Source organism: Panthera leo, chromosome B1 (genome assembly GCF_018350215.1).
Source record: "Panthera leo isolate Ple1 chromosome B1, P.leo_Ple1_pat1.1, whole genome shotgun sequence".
Lineage (NCBI taxonomy): Eukaryota > Metazoa > Chordata > Mammalia > Carnivora > Felidae > Panthera > Panthera leo.
The window spans coordinates 167,577,268-167,593,506 of record NC_056682.1 but is presented as its reverse complement, the minus strand read 5'-3'; the positions used below and the strand labels follow the sequence as shown (position 1 = coordinate 167,593,506).

The following is a 16,239-nucleotide window of genomic DNA, read 5'->3' as shown; positions in this document are numbered from 1 at the left end:
TACTTAAAACTGCGGTTAGCAATCCCTTTATTTATCATTCCTTAAACTTCCTTATCTTGCTCTATTATTTTTCTTTTTCTTGAAGCCCGTATCATCCTATAACATACCATAAAATACAATTTATTTATTTGTTCATTCATTTATTCATTCATTCATCCATTCATTCATGCACTCATTCATTATGCCTACTACAGTAGTCTCCTTTATCTGTGGGAGATGCATTCAAAACCTTCAAGTGGAGGGGCACCTGGGTGGCTCAGTCAGTTAAGCATCAGACTTCAGTTCAGGTCATGATCTCATGGTTCATGAGTTCAAGCCCTGCATTGGGCTCTCTGCTGTCAGCATGAAGCCTGCTTTGGTCCTCTGTCTCCCCTTTCTCTGCCCCTCCCCCTGCTCGCTCTCTCTCTCTCTCTCTCTCTCTCTCAAAAATAAATAAACAATTAAAAAAAAAACAGTGGATGCCTTAAACCACTACTACCAGTGGGTAGTACTGAACCTTATGTACACTGTATTTTTCCTATATGTACATACCTGTGATAAAGTTCTATTTAAAAATAAGGCACAGTAAGAGATTAACAACAAATAACTAATAATAAAATATAGCAATTATAACAATATACTGTAATAAAAGTTATGTGAATGTGGTCTCTCTCTCTCTCTCAAAATATGTTATCATGATGTACTTGGCCTTCTTGTGATGTGAGATGATAAAATGCCTAAGATGAAGTGAGGTGAATGATGCCTGCATCATGACCTAGTGTTAGGCTACTATTCACCTTCTGACAATATGTCAGAAGAGGATCATCTGCTTCTGCACAATGATCGACCTCAGGTAACTGAAACTGCAAACAGTGAAACCATAGATAAGTGGGGATTACTGCATTCTCTTATATATCTTCACTTCTACCTGCTCCCATTCTTGATAGAATGTAAGGAGGTATGATGGGAGCAGAAATCATTTGTTCACTGGTGTAAAAAACTACCTCAAGAAGTATCTGGCACGTAGTAGGCATTAAGTATTTGTTTAATGAAAGACTAGATGATAGGTAGGTAGATATGAAAGACCCTATTCTTTTCACCACATCTAATTCATCCTTTATAATTTAACACAACTTTCGACATGCCCTTTTCTCTGCTGAAATTCTACCACTGGATTGTTTGCGTTACCCTTTTTTCTCTTCACTGTGACTGTCATTGGAATTTAATCAACTATCAAAGTCATCTTGGCCCTTTGGCCAGACCAAATACAAGATAGAGCATTTCAAATATTAATGCGCATGCCACCCTAGGGAGGAAAATAGGAGTGGCCTACATAGGAATCAAACGTTTAAGTGACTTATTCAAGGTCACTTTTTCAATCAATATGGAAAATAATGAGTACTTTAAAGGGCAAGATTTAAATTTAATATATTTGGAGGAATTGATAAGATGATGAAGAACATGCTGAATGAAACTAAGTAGAAGCAAGTGTTGAGTAGGACAAAAACTATATACATATATAGTAAGTGAAAAATAATCCTTCCCTTTCTTACACCACTGCTATGTTTGGATTCATCCATCCTGCATCTGAATTCTACTCTTCTCTCTTGATAATGGATGATAAGGAACAACTCCCTCAGATTCCCTTCAGGATCACAAGATGGTTTGTAGTCATCTCATATCATAAATAATAATTTTTTCATTTGTATTGAGAATCTATTATATATGTGTCACACAGGTACTAAGGGCCTCAGATTGTAGGAAGAAACAAAAGATATGTAATTTGTTTGCTCTTGGAACTTATAGTCTGGATCTTCCAGTAGTTAATGGAAGCAGCAATACTCAACTAGAGTTCAGTTAGTATGTCTGTCAGTTGCTCCTGGCGTGTTTTACAGATTCCACTTACCCTAGTATTGGCCTCTTAGGGAACTAAAAGTAATTAGAGAAGACACAGATACTTTTGATTTCTTTCATCTGAAAAAAAAATTGTATTGATATTATTTCTAGGATTTCTAGAATATTCAGCATATTTTTTCTTGAGCATTTGTTCTGGACACTGTTCTAAGTTTTGGTATCAGCAGTAAACAAGATACAAGATACACATAGTTGCTACTCCCATGGATATTCCAATATAATGAAAGTAAATATCTTGTCCTAAACAAGAATCAATGAAAGAAACTTCCATAACAGTTTTATAAATCCTGATGATTCAATATTTTCTCTACCTTTCTCCCATTTTTCATGGCTATGACAACCTACCAACAATAGGTGATCAGGAATTGGAAAATTTAAGGATGAAGTCTTTACTGGTGTTTCTCTGCTTTCCTACTATCCATGGTTTTCTATACGCCTAAGTTGTTCCTATTCAATATACTATCAGCCATCTCAAAAGTTTCATTACCTTATGTGTTAAATCTGGCATGTTCTTTTAATGCTCAGTCTCCATAAGTGAAAATCCTAGCATTTATAGATAATATACCCCACACAGAAAAGTGCATGTCTGGACTACAAGTGCCACAGAAGTAAAAAGTGTGGGAAGGCATTCTAAGTCAAATAGCATGGCAACAAATTAAAGGAGTCATTTTAAAAATATAAAGCCATTTAAGGCTAAAACACACCGATACCATATTCTGCTTCAAACTGAACCTGTGTTTCACAATTTTAACAATATGTGGACACCTTATAAAGAACAAAGACATTCTTTCTCTCCCCCTTCCTCATCCCACGGGTAGCTTCAGTAATTATATTCTGTTTCTCAAAAATATTGAAGTTGTGATTTAGTCCTTATGTTCATAGGTATTGTATAACTATAAAATTAAAATTATAAGCAAAATACAAAGCCATAAAACCAATAAAATTAAAACATTAATGCCGGACTTCTTTTGCTTCTGGTCAAAATAAAGTATTAGGGAAAGGATTTAGCCACCTATTAGAAATAGGTCTCAAGTCATTGGAAATCTGACAATGAAGAAGAGTGAGCTCTGAGCAATGGGAAAAAACACAATGAACTTTGAAACTCCCCAAGCTTACCGCACAGAGAAGTTCCAGACTACAGCTTAGAAAAGGGGGAACCCATGCAGAGAAACTTGCCATACTCCTGAGTTGAGGAGACAGAGCTGAGAGTCTGGGCAAGAGTTTGCAAGAAAGCATACCAGAGAGCAAAGAGCTGGTAAAGAGAGTACTCTTGAGTCCTAAAGACATTTTACTTCAAGTCTTAAGGTGGATTCTGATCAGCACAAGCCTGTGAGGAAATTATCCAAGGCTGGGGAAAAGAACTACCTAAAGGATTAGAGGAAATAATCTCCGGAACACACACAAGAACTGAAATAGTTGCCTGTTTCTATTAACCAGAGTGGATGATGATATAATTCACAGGGTATAGACGGCATACTCAGAAGTCTTTTGCCAAACTTCCCATGATCTGATACAAAAAGCTTAAAAGCGAGATGTAAAAGAATCAAACAGTTCCAAATAACTGTATCTAAGAATAAACTGCAACATTTCTCTAATAATATAAATGCATCCAGCACTCAACAGGTAAAATTTGCAATGTCTGGCATCCAATCAAAACTTATCAAGAATGAAAAGAAGAAGAAAAATAAGACTATAAAGAAGAAAATGTATAAAAAGCCAGAAATTCTACAAATGGTGGAGATAGTAGGTAAGCATATTAAAAGTTACATAACTGTATTTCATATGTTCAAAAAGATGGGACATGTTTAGAAGGGACATCAAAGATATACAAAAGACTCAAACTGAATTTCTAGAGATGAAAACTACAATATTTCAAATTAAACCTACCCTTGCAGGGATGAATGGAAAATTAGAAACTTAGTGAACTTGAAAATAGCAGTAGAAACCACCCAAAATGAAATACAGAGAGTAAAGGATGTTTAAAAAAGAATAAAGAATCAGTGAGCTGTGGGATAATATCAAGCAGCCTAATATATGAATAAATGTAAATGCAAAAGAGAAAAGGAGGAAAAACTTTGAATAAATAATGACTAAACATTTTCCAAATTTGATAAATATTATGAACTCAGAGATCCAAGAAGCTCAATGAACCTCAAGAAAGAGAAACATAATGAAAATTAAGCGAAGGCACATTATAATAAAACCACTTAAAACCAATAATAAGGAGAAAAACCTTGAAAGCAGCCAGAGAAAATAGACACACAGAGGAAGAAAAATAAATTACTTAATTTTTTTTTTATGTTTTCACTTAAATTTGAGTTAGTTAACATACAGTGTAATATAAGTTTCTGGTGTACAATATAGTGATTTAAGACTTCCATGTATCACTTAGTACTCATCACAAGTGCCCTCCTTAATCCCCATCATCTATTTAACCCATCCGCCTACCCACCTCTCTTCTCCTCAGTTCTCTATAGATAAGAGTCTGTCTCATGGTTTGCCTCTCTCTCTCTCTCTCTTTTTGCTCATTAGTCTTGTTAAATCCCACATATGAGTGAAATCATATGGTATTTGTCTCTCTCTGACTGACTTATTTCACTTAGCATAATACTCTAGCTCCATCCATGTCATTGCAAATGGCAAGATTTCATTTTCTTTATGGCTAATATTCCCCTGTGTGTGTGTGTGTGTGTGTGTGTGTGTGTAAATACACATTTATCTATTTATCAGTCAAAAGACACTTGAGCTGTTTCCATAATTTGGCTATTGTAGATAATGCTGCTATAAACACCAGGGTGCATGTATCTCTCTGAATTAGTATTTTTTCATTCTTTGGGTAAATACCAAGTAGTGCAATTGCTGGATTATAGGGTAGTTCTATTTTTAACTTTTTGAAGAAACTCCATACTGCTTTCCAGAGTGGCTGTACCAGTTTGCATTCTGACCAACAGTGCAGAATTGTTCCACTTTCTCCATATCCTCAATAATACCTTTTGTTTCTTGTGTTGTTGATTTTTGCCATTCTGACAGGTATGAGGTGATACTGTTTCAATTAGTATTTGCCTGATGATGAGTGATGTTGAGTATCTTTTCATGTATCTGTTGGCCATCTGTGTCTTCTTTGGAAAAATGTCTGTTCATGTCTTCTGCCCATTTTTAAATTGATTATTTGGGGGTTTTTTTAGGGGGGGTGTTGAGTTTGATAATTTCTTTATAGATTTTGGATACTAAGCCTTTATCAGATATGCCATTTGCAAATATCTTTTCCCATTCTGTTCGTTACTTTTTAGTTTTGTTGTTTCTTTTGCTGTGCAGAAGCTTTGTATTTTGATGAAGTCCCAATAGTTTATTTTTGCTTTTATCTCCCTTGCCTCAGGAGACATATGTAGAAAGAAGTTGCTAAGTACAATGTCAAATCTCTTGATGGAAACAATAAGGCTAAAAAGCTATGGGGTGACACCTTTAAAGAACAGAAAGAAAAAAACTTCATCAATATAAAATTTTTCCTCATGGAAAATACCTTTCAAAACAAACGTGAAATGAAAATACTTTCAGATATGCAAATCTGGAAGAATTCATCAGCAGCTGATCTATGCTAAAGAAATGTTAAAGGAGAAGTAAAATGATACCAGATAAAAACTTGTGTCCATGAAAAGGAATGAGGAAGGAACATAAGAAATGGTAATTATGTCAGTAAAAACCTTTTTTCTATTTCAATTTGTTAAAGGATTAAATGATAACAATTTACTGTCGGCTTTATGATATACATAGAAGTAAAATTCATGACAACGATAACATAAAAGCCCAGTAGAGACAAATGAAAATATACATTTACTATGTATGAAGTTTTATAACATCACATGAATATTGGTATTTATACATTAAAAGTATATACTACGAATTCCAAAGCCACCAGTAAACAAAATTTAAGATTAAAAAAACAATTATATCTAATAATCCAGGAAGATATATTAACAATGTGGAATGATACAGAAGAAGACAAAAAAATAAGGAAGAAAAACAAATGGACAAATAGGATAAAAACAAGAAAAATGATAGATTTAAATATCATATTCAATAACCACATTAAATGTATAGTCAATCCTCATTATTTGTGGATTCTGTATTTGCAAATCTGTGTACTTACTAACATTTATTTGTAACACCCAAAATCAGTATTTGCTGTCTTTTTCCAGTCAGTAATCTATGGACTTGTGCAAAGCAGTGAAAAATGTAAGGGCCAGACATACAAGTTCACAGATGAAGTCAAACAAGGCAACACTCTGCCTTCTCGTTTCAGCTCACCTACTATGAACAAATGTCCTTTTTGTAGTCTACTTAGTGCCACATTTTTCCATTTTTTGTGCTTGTGGTTGGTGATTTTGGTATTTAAAATGACCCCCAAGCACCATACTCAAAACATATGTAGTGTTCCTAAGCATAAGAAGATTGTGCCTTACCATGACAATGAGTGTGTTAGACAAATTTCATCTGGGCATGAGCTGCTTATGAGCTCAATGTTAATGAATCAACAATATATATTCAGTAAGGTATCTCTAACAAGAAACACACATGAAACAAGGTTATATATTGATTGGCTAACAAATAAGTTATAGCCAGAGCCTCTAGGAGAGAACTTTGTATTTCCCAAGGGAACTATACTTAGGTTATTCACTAATCCAGTGATCGTGATGACTTCACGTAACAACTATTGTATATATCAAGAATCAACTAGTTCTTAATTACCCAATTAAATGAAATTGCAGATTGGATTTAAAAAGTAAGACCTGGAGTACCTGGGTGGCTCAGTCAGTTAAGGGTCTGATTCTTGGTTTAGGCTCAGGTCATGATCTCATGGTTTTGTAAATTCAAGCCCTGCATCTGACTCCACGCTGACAATGCGGAGCCTGCTTGGGATTCCCTGTCTCCCTCTCTCTCTGCCCCTTCCCTCTTGCGCTGTCTCTGTCTCTCTCACAGTAAATAAATAAATTTTAATAAAAACTAAATAAATTAAAAAAAATCAAGACCCAACTAATTTGCCTAAAAGAAAGTTACTTTGAATATAATGACACAGATAGGTTTAAAAAAGAGACAGAAAAAGTTACACCATGCTAATACTAATCAAAAGAAAGCTGATTTACATCAGAGAAGATTTCAGAGCAAGAATATTATAGGGATAAAGAGATTAATTTCATAATAATGATGAACAGATCAATTCTTTAAGATGTAACGATTCTAAGCATTTCTGCACGTAACATCAGAGCTTCTAAATATATGATGCAAAAACTGATGTAACTGTAAAGAGAAATATACAAATCCACAACTATAGTTGACAATTTCAACATACACCTTTCTGTAATTGATAAACAGGTCAGCAGAGTATTAGTAACAACAGAGAAGCTTTGAGTAACACTTTTTTTTTTTTTTAAGTTAATGGTCTTTTTATTGGAAAAAAAAGACTAGCATTTACAACTTGGAATGGACGTTAACTTGTAATTTCTTGAACAGCAATGTGGATGGTTGTGTTGAAGAGTCCACAGCCACAGCCTACCTCTGCTGGCTCCAAGTCAGGTTCAGGAGGTTTTAAAAACAGAGAGTCCAAAGATGCTCCCTTGGTAAAGGTTTCTCTTTAAAAATTTGTGGGAATGGTGACAGCCCGACACCCATCTCGCTCTCCGGTACAACGCGGACAACGCTAAACCAACACGCACAGGATGCCCCCAGGATGTGTCACTGTCACCACGGGTGGGGGCGCACGGAAGTACTGGGGGCCGTCCTGCTCTGTGGGGCTTCGTCTAGACGGTCTTATCTATCCTTCACCCATTTTTCTGCACAGCATCCTGAGGTAAACCAATTTTAAAGGTTTGTTTTCAGTAAACCCGCTATGACAATTTATACTAACAAATTGAACTAGAACCCATTTGAAACAGGTTTTTTTTTGTTTTTTCATTTTTCGTTTTTAATACAAAGGCCTGACTATGCTCAATCGTCAAGCTGCATGCATGAAAAACTAGCCAGCCCAAACAGTGTAGTAATCATTAGCAAAAGGAACTGCAAGGAGTCCACTAAGTGCTTCTTTATCGTTAAGGTAGTACAAGTATTTATATCGTAAAACTGATGTGTAGCGCTTCATCTTCAGGGGACAGGACCACCAAGCAATACATGCAGATTTTGTGTGTGTGGACAGAAGGTACTTTTGACATTCAGTTTTGCTATATAGAAACAGAATGAGTAAATGCCCTTTTTCTTTTTTTTCTTTCTTTCTTTTTTTTTTTTTTTTTTTTTTTTTTTGCAAGAGGTAAGTAAAAGATTCAATTTGATTCTTCTGGGGGCGGGGGGGGGAAGGAGTTGAAAGTAGGTCTTCACTTTGCGGTCATCATCTGTACGAATTCTTCATAGTTGACTTGCCCATCTCCATCGATATCTGCTTCTCTGATGATTTCATCTACTTCTTCATCTGTTAGTTTTTCTCCTAAGTTTGTCATGACGTGACGTAGTTCTGCCGCACTGATGTAACCATTGCCATCCTTGTCAAAGACTCGGAATGCCTCGCGAATTTCTTCTTCACTGTCTGTATCTTTCATTTTTCTAGCCATCATAGTCAAAACTTCTGGGAACTCAATGGTGCCATTACCGTCAGCATCCACCTCGTTGATCACATCCTGCAATTCGGCTTCTGCTGGGCTCTGACCCAGTGACCTCATTGACGGTTCCAAGTTCCTTTGTTGTGATGGTACCATCGTCATCTTCGTCAAATAGGGAGAAAGCTTCCTTGAACTCAGCAATCTGCTCTTGGGTCAGCTGATCAGCCATGGTGCGAGCGAAGGAAGGAAGAGCAGAGGGAGTGAGGGTGGCTGCACCAGCGCAGAGGCTGTGACGGCGGGGGTGCCTCCGCTGCTGCTGCCGCTGCCACCGCCCGACTCGAGTAACACTTTTAATCACCCTAATCTAATTGACACTACAGAACACTCTGCCCAGTAATAACAAAACATATATTATTTTCAAAAGCATTTACCAAGCAAGATAGATCAGATACTGAAAAGGAGAAACAATAAAAATCAAAGTGAAAATCAATGAAACAGAAAACAAAGAAGAAATTGAGAAAAATAAATAAAATCAAAAAATGGGGGAAAGGTAATAAACTTGGAAAAATCTAGATTAATCAGGGGAAAAAATGAACTGCAAAGATATCAATTACCAATATCTGACATGAGAGAAACGACATCCTTACTCTACAAATATCCAAGGTTAGTAAGAGAATATTCTGAAAATTATGCCAATAAATTTAATTCATATGAAATGGAAAAATTCTTTGAAAGACAAACTATCAAAGCTCACTCAAGAAAACAAAATGAGATAATCAGAATAGGTCTATATCTATTAAAGAATTTGACTTTGTACTTAAAAATCTTTCCACAAAGGAAATTTCAGCGAATTGCTTCACCTGTGAATTTTGATCCAAGGAAGAAATATCTATTCTTGAAAAAAATCTAGGAATTATTTTAAACTATTTTAAAGTTATTTTAAATGATTTTTAAAATTTTTAAATTTGTGTTGAATATTATATTAAATAATTAAACATTGCGATCAAGGAGGACTGCTCCCAGGATTTTAAAGTCAGTTCAATATTTGAAAATCAATCAAGGTAATTCACTGAGGTGGCTTTGTCATGTCAAACTGTCTAGGCTGAAATAAAGTTGACCCTTGAACAACCTGAGAACTGAGCAGCGACCACGCTTAACCTGGGGACTGGGCAGTGACCACGATCCCCAAATGTAAGTACTAATAGCCTACTCTTGCTTGGAAGTCTTGCCAATAACATAAACTGTCAACACATATTTTGTATGTTCTATGTATTATATACTATATTCTCACCATAAAGTAAGCTAAAGAAAATGTTATTCAGAAAACCATAAAGAAGAGAAAATACATTTACAGTTCTATATGAATATTTATTGAAAAGCATCCGAGAATCACTCCCCCAACCCCCCACTACCAACCACCACCACCATTGGGGCAAGTGGTAACAGCAGTCTTGGTCCCAGCATGGTGATGTGCTGCAGCCTGGTGGCAGCACTGCCCGGAGGCACACTACAGCTGCCCTATCAACCTAGAAGTGTACCGCCTGCCCATAGCCATCAGGAGCTACAGCCACACATGAGTGAGCCAGCCTCCAGAGGCCGTGAGGCTAGGGAAACCCCTTGGGGATGAGGGAAGAGGGGTAAAGGAGTACCAATGGTACATGGCTCCCTCCACCTGGTACTGGGCCCTTGAGGGCTGCTGATGGCCTGATTGGGACTCCCTGGTATTCAGAGGTCAGCAGACTCTCTGGGCCAGTCACCTTTGATTTGGTCCCAGGGAGACTGGGGTAGGCAAGTGTAAATAAATGCCTTGTGGCTATCATTGTCAACTCAAAAAAAAAATGCCTCATCATCAGGGAAATACAAATAAAATCCACAAAGAGATACCACCGCACACTTTTCAGAAAGGGTAAAATTAACAACTCAGGAAACACCAGATGTTGGGAGGGATGAGGAGAAAGGGGAAAACTTTTGTACTGCTGGAGGGAATGCAAACTGGTGCAGCCACTCTGGAGAGCAGTATGGAGGTTCCTCAAAAGATTAAAAATGGACCTACCCTACAACCCAGCAATTGCACAACTAGGTATTTATCCAAAGGATACAAAACTGCTGATTCAAATGGGCACATGTACCCCAATGTTTATAGCACCACTATCAACAATAGCCAAATTATGGAAAGAGCCCAAATGTCTATCAACTGATGAATGCATAAAGAATATATGGTATATAGGGGCGCCTGAATGGCTCAGTCAATTAAGCATCTGTCTTTGGCTCAGGTCATGATCTCATGGTTCTTGAGTTCCAGCCCCACATTGGGGTCTGTGCTGACAGCATATTCTCCCTGTCTCTCTGCCCCTCCACTGTCCGTGCTCTGGACTCTCTCTCTTTTTTTCAAAAATAAATAAATAAATAAATAAATAAATAAATAAATAAAATTTTATTAATTTTTTAAAAATGTTTATTCATTTTTTGAGAGAGATACAGAGTGTGAACAGGGGAGGGGCAGAGAGAGAGGGAGACACAGAATCCGAAGTGGGCTCCAGGCTCTGAGCTGTCAGCACAGAGCCCGACGCGGGGCTTGAACCCACGAACCGCGAGATCATGACCTGAGCCAAAGTCGGACACTTAACCGACTGAGCCACCCAGGCGCCCCAAACGATGGACTTTTAATAACCAAAGCTGTAATACAGAGTTAGGAAAAGATTTACATTTTTAGAAGTTTAAATAAATTCGTCATGACCTATTACTGTGGTTACAGGTAAGGTTACAAGTTTGAAGATATTCTTTACATTTTTCCTTATGTTATAGTCTCCCTGAGCTAAATTTACACATTTAGTTTAATTTTTTTTTTTTTTTATTTCAGAGGCTGGTAATGGAAGTAGTAGAAGGAGGAAGAGTCTTTCCCTAATATTTAATATCTTCTCAAGTTTGGTTTCCTTCTTCCCTAAGGTTGTCAAAATATACTAAGAATTAGAGGAAATGGATCATCACTGTCAGATAAAATGGCAACATCAGGTCTTCTTTATTAACAACAAGAATAGTAACAATATTATGTTAGTTTATTTTACAGTGAACACAGTACAGGAACATTCCCTATCATGTAATCCCCACAACAATCTTACAATGTAAACGTGTAGCAACATGCACATATTTTGCAAATGAAGCAACCAAGACCCTGTGACCTTAAATGGTTTGCCCAGGATCTTTACAATAGACCAGCATGAAATGCCCGATTGCATTTCTGGAACACTTTCCCACGTTTTTTGATTGGTTTCTAATTCCTTTCTTATACCCCTGGGCACTGTGCTGACTTTTTGGCCCTGAAAGCACATGAGGACCACTTTCTTTAGGGGATTGTCTACATCGCTTCTAAAATGCTTCCTTCACCTGTACCAGTAGCTCAGAATCTACTTTCCTATATATGTTAAAGTCAGTTTTATGCCCCTTAAATCAACCAGCGTAGATCTTCCTGTACTGAAGGCCTTCGGTTTGGTACCTTACAAACCAAAAGAACCTCAAGTCACCCCCCAAATTGGAAGACTCACTGTCACTTCCCTATCATCAAATGTTTTAGGGTCTATATTCTGTCTTACACATCTTTGTTTTTCTTTTTTTTTTTATTTTACAAACGTTGATATAATGCTTACTGTGTGCTAAGTCGTATTCTAAAGGTTTTAACAATGTTAAATTTTTTAATCCTTATAAGCTAAGTACCATTATTAACTTCATTTTAGAGGTAGGGGATGGAGACACACTTGCCTAAGGGCACTAGATTAGTAAGTAGCAGAGTTTTGCATAGTAACAGTTATACACAACAGAATCCCAACAGTGCCATAAAACCAACTGGCAAATTCTACTGTGTAGACTGAAATTTGAACAGTCTCAGAGAACTATACAATAAGTCTATAAGCTCTAACATTGAAATCAAGAAATAACTGGGGCGTCTGGGTGGCTCAGTCGGTTAAGTGGCCGACTTCGGCTCAGGTCATGATCTCGTGGTCTGTGAGTTCAAGCCCCGCGTCGGGCTCTGTGCTGATGGCTCAGAGCCTGGAGCCTGTTTCAGATTCTGTGTCTCCCTCTCTCTCTGACCCTCCCCCATTCATGCTCTGTCTCTCTCTGTCTCAAAAATAAATAAATGTTAAAAAAATTAAAAAAAAAAAGAAATCAAGAAATAACTGTGACTGAGGTGCCTGGGTGGCTCAGTCAGTTAAGTGACTCTTGATCTCAGCTCAGGTCTTGATATCAGAGTCATGAGTTGGAGCCTCATGTTGGGCTCCACACCCTCGCTCAATATGGAGTCTAATTAAACACACACACACACACAAACACAGAGAGAGAGAGAGAGAGAGAGAGAGAGAAATAATTGTAACCAATATGGATAAAAATGTCTGCATGATAGATTTAAGGGCAGGGTAGGAATAGTTCAACCAAAAAGGAGGAGGAACTAGATTCATAATGTTACCTGATGCACTCCTGACTAGGTTTCACTTGTGTGTGCGTGCGTGTGTGTGTGTGTGTGTGTGTGTGTTTATATATACATATAATATGTTAATTAAACTAAAAATGGAAAAATTATTGCTGTCAAATAACTATGGAGCATTTTTTTTGAGAGAACTGATTTTCTTGCTATTAATCTTTCTGTGGTCTTAATGCCCAGAGTTAAAATAATTCCCTCAGGTATTATTAGGGAGAATGTTGATCCATCAGGGAGATCTAAATCACATTTTCAGTCATCCTGAAAGGGAAGATAAAGTAACCCTCTAGTCTTGTTTAAAGCACATATTACCTTTAAACACTACCACAAAATAAAAAATAAATAAATAAATAAATAAATAAACAAACAAACAAATAAATAAATTTTACATTGATAGGTTGTCTCTACTCTTTCAAATCATTAGTTGCTGTGGAACTATCTCAAAGTCTATTAAAAATAAAACAATAGTATTTACCAATTTTAGCACTTAATTTGTGCCAGGCCCTTTTCTAAGAGCTTTATATGATTACCTCACTTAATTCCTGTAACAGCCTTACGAAGTAGGTACCATTATTTCCATTTTATATATAAAAGAATTAAAACAGAAATTACACCTTCTGTGTTATCCAAGAAGGGGTCCATGTAGTGTTTTGTGTTCATGTCATAATTTAAAGGGAAACTTTTACAATGTCTGGAGCCTCTCCTACAAATGAAGGATGTCCTCAAATTCTTTGCAGCAGGAACCCACTTAGGTGACACCAACCTTGACTTCCAAATGGAACAGTACATCTACAAAAGGAAAAGTGATGGCATCTATGTCATAAATCCGAAGAGAACCCGGGAGAAGCTTCTGATGGTAGCTTGTGCCATCATCGCCATTGAAAACCCAGCTGATGTCAGTGCCATATGATCCAGGAATGCTGGCCAGTGAACTGTGCTGAAGTTTGCTGCTGCTCCTGGAGCCACTCCTATTGCTGGTCACTTCACTCCTGGAACCTTCACTAACCAGATCCAGGAAGCCTTCAAGGGAAGAGATTTCTGATGGTTACTTATCCCAGAGCTGACCACAAGCCTCTTGCAAACGTCCTATGTTCACCTGCTTACCATCGCTCTGTATAACACAGACTCTCCTCTGTGTTATATGGACATTGCCATCCCTTGCAACAAGAGTGTGTCTGATGTGGTGGGTGCTTGCCTGGGAAGTTCTGCACATATGTGGTACCGTTTCCTGTGAATGCCCATGGATGGTCATGCCTGTTCTCTACTTCTATAGAGATCCTGAAGAGGTTGAAAAGGGCGAGCAGGCTGCTACTGAAAAGGTTGTGACCAAGGAGGACTTTCAGGGTGAATGGACTGTTCCAGCTCCTGACTTCACTGTTACTCATCCTGAAGTCACAGACTGGTCTAAAGGCATAGAGGTGCACTCTGGGCCTATTCAGCAGTTCCCCGCTGAAGGCTAGAGCACTCAGCCTACCACTGAAGACTGGTCTACAGCTCTGCCTGCTCAGGCCACCGAATGGGCTGGAACAACCACTGAGTGGTCTTAAGCTGCTCTTCCACAAAGGCAAACAAAATGGAAATAAGGTTGATGGAAAATAGTTTCTAAATAAATAAATAAATAAATAAACAAACAAATAACAGAGTTTACCTAATTGGCCCAAGGTCATTTAGCGAGTAAAAGAAATAGATTTAAATCCAAAAAGTCTGACTTCAAAACTTTTGCTACTAACCACTAATGATAGAAAAAGATGTTAATAATATGATTACAGCTGATGAATTTGGCATCCAGAATCCTTGCCCATATTCCTATTTTAATTTCTCAAAAGTCCCTGGAAAATTAGTGAATATCAACCACAATCAGGAAACCAAAGTGTGGTGTCTCCCAAATACTCAGAAAAAAGGAAGACTATCATATAAATACTCTACTAATTATAATAACACAATGCTACCTGAAATTGAATGTCTATGGAAGGCATTTTAAGACTGTTACCTCATGGCTTGTGATCACTGCCCAAGAAAAAGATAAGGTCTTCTGCTGAATTCTAAGAACTTAACAATAGACTAAATTTTTGACCAACAATTCCATGTTATCAATTTTATGTGTTTCAAGACTCTTAATGGAGGAACTAAGATTGTGATGATGTATTTATGCCTAGTTGCAATTAGTTCTGAAATATGCTCTTTGCTTAGCATAAATTTGATATTTTAACTCTCTCCTCCTCACATATTATATAAGACCCATAAAAATTAGTAGAAACTATTTATTTAGCCTTATTATGTACCAGACACAGTCCTAAGCACTTTATGTATTTTAACTCTTTTAATTCATACATCAGACATTAAATAAGTAGTGTTATAACCACCATTTTATACATAAAGAAACTGTGGCACACAAAGCTTATCTTCAAGGTCACTTACTACTGCAAATGGTAGAGACCAGATCTAAAGAAGGTAGTCTGGGCAAAAAGATGATGTTCATAACCATGATGTTGTATGATAATGAGATGATCCACCTATCCTAAAATACCATTAGTGCCACAGAGCTATGGTCCTCTCTTGGGGAACTCATTGCCAGATATTCGCTAAGCATTTATTGAGTTCCAGTTTTCCTAGTTACCATTCAAAGTCTGTACCAACAGTGATTTTACAAAGCGAGAACCATATTTCATTCTTTCTCATTGCCACGTAGTATTCCACTGTGTATATAAACCACAATTTCTTTATCTATTAATCAGTTGATGGACATTTAGGCTCTTTCCATAATTTGGCTATTGTTGAAAGTGCTGCTATAAACATTAGGGTACAAGTGCCCCTATGCATCAGCACTCCTGTATCCCTTGGGTAAATTCCTAGCAGTGCTACTGCTGGGTCATAGGGTAGGTCTATTTTTAATTTTTTGAGGAACCTCCACACTGTTTTCCAGAGAGGCTGCACCAGTTTGCATTCCCACCAACAGTGCAAGAGGGTTCCCATTTCTACAAATCCTCTCCAGCATCTATAGTCTCTTGATTTGTTCATCCTAGCCACTCTGACTGGCGTGAGGTGGTATCTGAGTGTGGTTTTGATTTGTATTTCCCTGATGAGGAGTGACGTTGAGCATCATTTCATGTGCTTGTTGGCCATCTGGATGTCTTCTTTAGAGAAGTGTCTATTCATGTTTTCTGCCAATTTGACAATAAATTTCATATAACAAAAAGTGAGAACCCATTACCTTTAGATTTAACTCAAGAAAAAATTAGTGGTTTAATACTGCTTTAAAAATATGAATCATTTTAATCATTACCTTGGCTG

At 37.2% G+C, this 16,239-nt stretch overlaps 2 pseudogenes; one reads left to right on the top strand and one right to left on the bottom strand.

Annotated features, from left to right (window-relative positions):
• Positions 1-8,221: 8,221 nt before the first annotated feature.
• LOC122217173 lies at positions 8,222-8,794 on the bottom strand (annotated as a pseudogene).
• A 1,145-nt stretch (positions 8,795-9,939) lies between these two features.
• On the top strand, positions 9,940-14,506 carry LOC122218519 (annotated as a pseudogene).
• The last annotated feature ends 1,733 nt before the right edge of the window (positions 14,507-16,239 follow it).